This window comes from Pelodiscus sinensis, chromosome 11 (genome assembly GCF_049634645.1).
Source record: "Pelodiscus sinensis isolate JC-2024 chromosome 11, ASM4963464v1, whole genome shotgun sequence".
NCBI lineage: Eukaryota > Metazoa > Chordata > Testudines > Trionychidae > Pelodiscus > Pelodiscus sinensis.
The window spans coordinates 17,126,142-17,132,141 of NC_134721.1; the positions used below are offsets into that span (position 1 = coordinate 17,126,142).

At 38.5% G+C, this 6,000-nt stretch overlaps 1 long non-coding RNA gene across 3 annotated transcripts in view; it reads left to right on the forward strand.

Moving 5' to 3' along the window:
- LOC142831009 (uncharacterized) overlaps positions 1-4,772 on the forward strand; it is a 330,790-nt gene extending 326,018 nt beyond the window's left edge. For all 3 annotated transcript variants that reach the window (XR_012906593.1, XR_012906594.1, XR_012906595.1), the window contains one exon: positions 4,715-4,772. This is a non-coding gene — a long non-coding RNA (uncharacterized LOC142831009). The remainder of the gene's footprint in view (positions 1-4,714) is intronic.
- Positions 4,773-6,000: the final 1,228 nt, after the last annotated feature.

Consider the following 6,000-nt stretch of genomic DNA (forward strand, 5'->3'; position numbering starts at 1 on the left):
TAGATTAAAAATGCTTTATCCAAAAGTACTTACATTGATAGAAAGACTACCCTTTGGCTTTAGATAAGTCTCTAAGAATACATCTACACCTCAGTTAAAATCAGCTGGTACTAGCTGATTCACTCTAAAAGGTTGTTTATTTGCAATGTAGATGTTTAGGTTGAGATTGGAGCCTGAGTTTTAAGGTCCTAGCATAACTCCATTTACTTCAGCAGAGCTAATACTGATGTATAGCTTTGCAAGTTAGGAGAAATTTATTTCCTTCTTTTTACAAACAATAGAGGAGAATATTCACCATGTTACATCCTGGCTCTTCCTGCTCTCATGTTTCCATTCATGGTCATTCCATTATTGAATGTATGTTGGATTCAGATTTATTTTGCCAAGTTCTTCCTAATTGGTAAAACATCTGCTTTTGTTGAAATTAATCCAACTATTTTTCTGCAGATACAATATAGAAAAAAGTCTTGTCTGGGCTGAGTGCCAGATAGGCACTATGCTTAAGTAATAAGCACAATTATCATGCTAATAAACACAAACTAGGAATTAAACTCATGTTCGCAGTTATATAGGACACTTAAATGCTAAATGGAATTAATTAAAATCTAAAAGAGGTTCTGTCACAGACATAGATATAATAATAAATCATTGTGTGCTTTCACTGTCACAATTATCTCACTTTCTGCTCCTTTCAAAATCCAGTGTTTACATTTACTCACTCTTTTCACATGAAAAAGCTAAATTGTGACAGGTTTACACAAATAAGAGCTTTTTTTATCAAAATCATCCCAGTAAATTAACCAATACAGCTATGTAAAGGAAATCTTGTGAGAATATGATTCCTTTGCATATTCCAAATCCATGGGAAAGGGTATGTATGATTAATACCCAATAACATTTCATGTGCTCCTCTTGGGAGTCTTCGGTTAGATATCCAACTGAGACCTATTTAGTTCAGGTTAAATTACTTATAGAGCACAGTTCTCTGCTCTGATATTCATGGTGAATCTTTATTCTAGTATTCTACTCTTTCTACACCTACAGTTTCTAATTAGCATTAATGAGAGACTGCTGCATATAAGGAAAATAGGAAATTGGAGCTGAGAATGTCTGTGATGATTACATGAGACTATTGCCCAAAATGTCTGAGTGGGATGAAATTATTTTTCCTGAATGATTCACCAGTCCCTTGCAGTTTTTGCAGCCTTATATACATTAACAAAGTACTCTACATATTTAAAAAAGAGATTATGAATCATAGAGAACAGATTAAATTTATAGTTCAAAATCTTAGTAAGGTGACTTAAGGAAGCAGAACTATTTTGTTATACGAATTCACAATAATTTGTTGATCCTAGTTCTAGGGCCTGCCTATCTTGGAAGCAGAGCAAGGCTAATGCAGTGTCACTGCAGTTGCAATTGTAATGGGAGCAAAGTCACAGCCAGAAGTAGCACTACCTCACTGCAGGCCATAAGCAATATTTTTGAGGGCCACCCTCATACAACGCATCCTACACAAGTAAACAAGGGGCCCCTTGAGCTGCTCAGAGCCTTAATCAATGTCTTGTTCCGCTTATGCTTAGCACTGGCTCTGAGCACAGATGAACTGTGCTAGGAACATACCCACCAGTTTTAGGCTGTTTTGTACTCACTATGGTTAATTCATGCTTACATTGCCTCTAACATTGCTAGTGTAGCAACACTGCTATTTATACTAGTGTCATAGAGCCCATGTGGACATGGTCAGGGGAATTGCATCATTACCTTGTAGTGCAGACAAAGTCTATTTAATTTCTTTTCCTGTCAAGTTTCATGCCGTATTTTTTATCTCTGGAGGAGGAGAGGGTGACAGCTGCATGAACCTTCCTTTTAAGTTGCAGAATGTTTGTTCCACTTTTTATTGTTGTCATGGTTTGGATTTTTGTAGATATGTGTTTTATTGTATTGACTTAAACAATAAACCTTATTAATGGGGCTGTGTGAGATGCAGAATTCCACTTGTGTAGAGTTCGTTGCAGGGCCGGGGCCAAACTGTCCTGTTATGAAATGCTCCTCATTTACCATCCATACTATGTCCTTTATCTTCTATCTTTTTAGGTCTTCATTAGCTCTGAATTCTACATTTTTTCCTAGACACACTGCACACACACTCCTTTTTGCCCAGAACGTGTTTTTATCTAGGGCTTGCATTTTTTCCCTCCCTGTTGCATTTTCAAAACTTGGTCATATGCATGACATTGTGATTCACTGGCCTGACAAAGTGGCAGTCAGTGCTGCTGCTTCTCTATGACTGTCAGAAGATGCTACTTCTGGGCTTTTACCAGAGCTGAATAACCACACACACACACATCAGGAAATCTATCTTTTCTATTGCCCTGGTCATCCACCCTGTCAGAAGGGTGAATTGTTTGCTTGCACTTTCAGGGATGAGCTTACGTTGTAGGAAAACTGTGCATGGAGAATGAAAACAAAAACATTGAGAAGAAAACCTAAACGATCTGTAACAATACAAAAAAATGCCTTTTAGCATTTTAATTGGACTCAGTTGTGCTATGCAGTGTGGAAAACTGCTAATAAGAATGGAGGTAATTAAGCAACATTGGGTTAATAGAAAGCAGAGCAGTCAAATAAATGGAGCATTTCTCCCTGAGACTAAAGAGTACAATGAAGAATATAAATGGTACCAGGGAAAAATTACATTCAAAAGAACATTTCACCATTGTTAAGTTAAAGGAATATAAAATGGGGGGTAGAGGAAAAAATTACTACTATTCTCAGTGGTTTGCATAAACTCCTATTGACAAAATAAAGCACACGTTAGATACTTTCCTGGGTTCTCAAATAACTCAGATAGCTCATAGCTATTTATATTTAAGGTACAACATTCAAAGCTATTTTAACTTACACATTTGTGACCATTGTATTACATTCTGTGTGACAATGCACAAAGACTGAGGTGAAAACTGACCATGAGTTCTGTCTCTGCTGTAAAGCCATGGAGAGCGTGCCCTACGTGACAGATCTCTTTGAAGGGGAAGTGGGCTGTGGCCACAGAAATGCGTGTGGTCTGCACGCATATGTGCAGATGTCTGGGTGTGAAACATGATCCTTGTACATCAATCCTGGCATGCATTATTGCTGCTCTCAGCAGAAAGAGACTTTCTACACACGTGGGCCAGATGAATGCAGTTATACTCTCTTATGCAATGGGTATATCTGCAGTATGTTTGGAGGAGTTAACCCCATTTTCTCCACCTGGCCAAAGTTTTGCCCACTGTAGAGTGAAGTTAAAATATTGAAGAAAATGGAATTATAAAAGTAATAGGTACTCTACTTCATATACACCGTGGGGTTGCAAAGAATTAGCAAATGTTCGAGTATGTCACAACCTTCCATGCAGCTAATGTTTAAACAGTAAATGTCATGATCAGAGAAGATAAATGGCTGGAGGGCCACTTTCTGCAGAAAAGTCCATGAGGGGGAAATTGGGAGGATTCTTTAAGTTCCTTCCCAGTCATTCAGTGGGGAGTGGACATAGTTCTCTTTCCATGTGGGCTAGGCTACAGACCCATGAGGAACCCTTATGAGTCATGAAGAATGTGCAAGAGGCTGTCCAGGCAAAGTTCAAGCTACAGAGCCCTCATGCTTCTAGAGAACATGACTCCAATGCAGCCACAATGCCTAACCCCCTAGGATATGTCTGGCTACCAGGACCTGCTGACAAGAGTTCCACCCATAAAGGATCCCTTCCATGTAATTCACTGGGAGCAGCTCCAGTCTTAACATCACCAGGGCCAGATTCTGATACTTTAGTCACACTACTTACTATCTTACCCCATAAGTAACATTTAACATGGACTTTACGGGGACTGTTCTCAAGATAAGATAGCACTCAATTTGAGTAAGAATCTCAGTCTGGTCTGAGAGAGGCTGCTGTTTTTATGATTGTTTCTTACTTTAAACCTACTTACCTACACCAATTTTAGTTATGTTGGAATCAGATGTTCTTAGCAAGCCATTCTGGCTAATGAGCAGTGCTTTCTGTTTCACAATTAGAAAAACCAAGATAAATTGTCCCTTTTAACTAGATTAGCTCAATTGCATTTAACAAGAAGTGTGGAAGAAAAAGTTAATAGGAAGATGTAGATCTCAATGCTTTGGGGATGCAGGAATATGCTTCACCCCATTGCTCTTGAGACATGCCAGCAGTACGATCCCATAACGATTCTGCTCCTGCTAGTTGAAATGCTTTATGAAAATGGGGTTCTGTGTGACCCAATGCACACAACTTTTATTAATAGTAGTTATATTATCTGCCTCTCCAATAGTAATGGCCTTATCTTTCAGTGTGAGAACCACAACTTTGTAAATTATAAGTGATTACATAAAAATTTTCAGAATAAGTGATACTTTAATTCCTTTCAATGAGTTACATTGGACCTTGAAAAATATTTTGGTAATACCTTCTTGTAGTCAGTTTCCCCAAAAGGTCTGTATCTTTCCAGTCAATCAAATAGGGATATTCTGAACAGATGTGTTTATGAAACAACGAAGTTTAAATTTGTATGATTTATTCCACTCACTAAAAGCTTGATAAGTAGCTTTAAGGATCAAGTAGCTTTTAAGATCATGTTATCTGATAACTGCCATTAGAAGAATAGAAAATGGCATAATCACATCTTCCTGCATGCTTATCTGTATTTCCTTTTTCCAGATCATGAAGCCAGTATATCCCCTGGCACAGAAGATGCAATGATCACTGTTGGAACTAGGTGAGTATCTCTGCATGTAGCTATTATCTCAAATAAAAAAATGTTTCTCTCTCTTCATACTCCTTTTGAATTTGTTTTCTGTGACTATTTGAGCCACTGTGCTTATTACAGAGAATATTTGTAGACATAACAAATACAGGAGGCCTCCAACTTGTGACATGATTGGTTCTGGGGGAAAGGTTGCAAGTTGGGTACATCGGAATTCAAACCTTCATTTATGATAGGCACTGTGCACCGTCGTAAATGCAGGCCAAGGACGTAAGTTGGGGGTTTCTGCCTCCTTCTGCATTTACAAACATTGTTGTAAGGGCGGGGGGGTCAGAACTCCGGCAGTGACAAGATGGGGGCCTCCTGTATTAGTGAAGTTTGAACTCCAATATGATTGTTAATACCAGGAACCTATTTCTAAGAGTTACAAGAAACATTTCAATGTGATCTGTGTGTCTTTTCAAAACCAATTAACTCACATTTTGTATATTGAATATTGGCCACTAACAGGTCATAAAGTATAAACCAGATCTCTATGGACCAGCAATTACACACACAACTTTTTTTTTGTGTGTGTGGAAAATCCTTTACATTTAAGAAAAGAATTTTAAATGACTCACAGAGAATTTAAAGATGGGAACAGGTGCTCTGATGAATGATCTTATAAAACCCAATGTAGATGAACAGGTAATGCACTCAGGTCTAATCATTTTTATTGCTGGCCATATTTAGTCCATCTATTTAAAATAATGCTTTCATCCAAATAGAGGTAGAATTGTTTTGTTTTTAAAATCTGCCTATAAACTTTTCAAAGCAGCATTCCTCTGTATATGAGAGACTTGGGCTATGAAAAGGCTGCAAGCTATAGTTTGCCCATGGAATGATGTGGCTCATAAAGTAATGGTTAAAGCTGTTACTAGAACAGCCATGGCCAATAGGCGGCTCGCAGCTCTTGCCTCCCAAAAGTGCGGCGCACGAAGCTGCTCCTGTACCCCCCCCCCCAACAGTCTCCTCCCCCTACTGGATCCCCCCAGGATTCCCTGTGCTTACCAGGTGGGAGCTGTGGGGTTTTAAAAATGGCGTTCAAGATGGCGGCCATCTTAAAGGGGCAGCCTCCTTAAAAAAAATTTTTTTTAATTTTTTTGGTTTTGCTTGACAATTTTGTTCTGGGAGGCTTTTTTTTCTTGACAATTCTGGTGAGGTTCTTTGCATTTTTTCCCACCGCTGTTTTGGCTCTCTC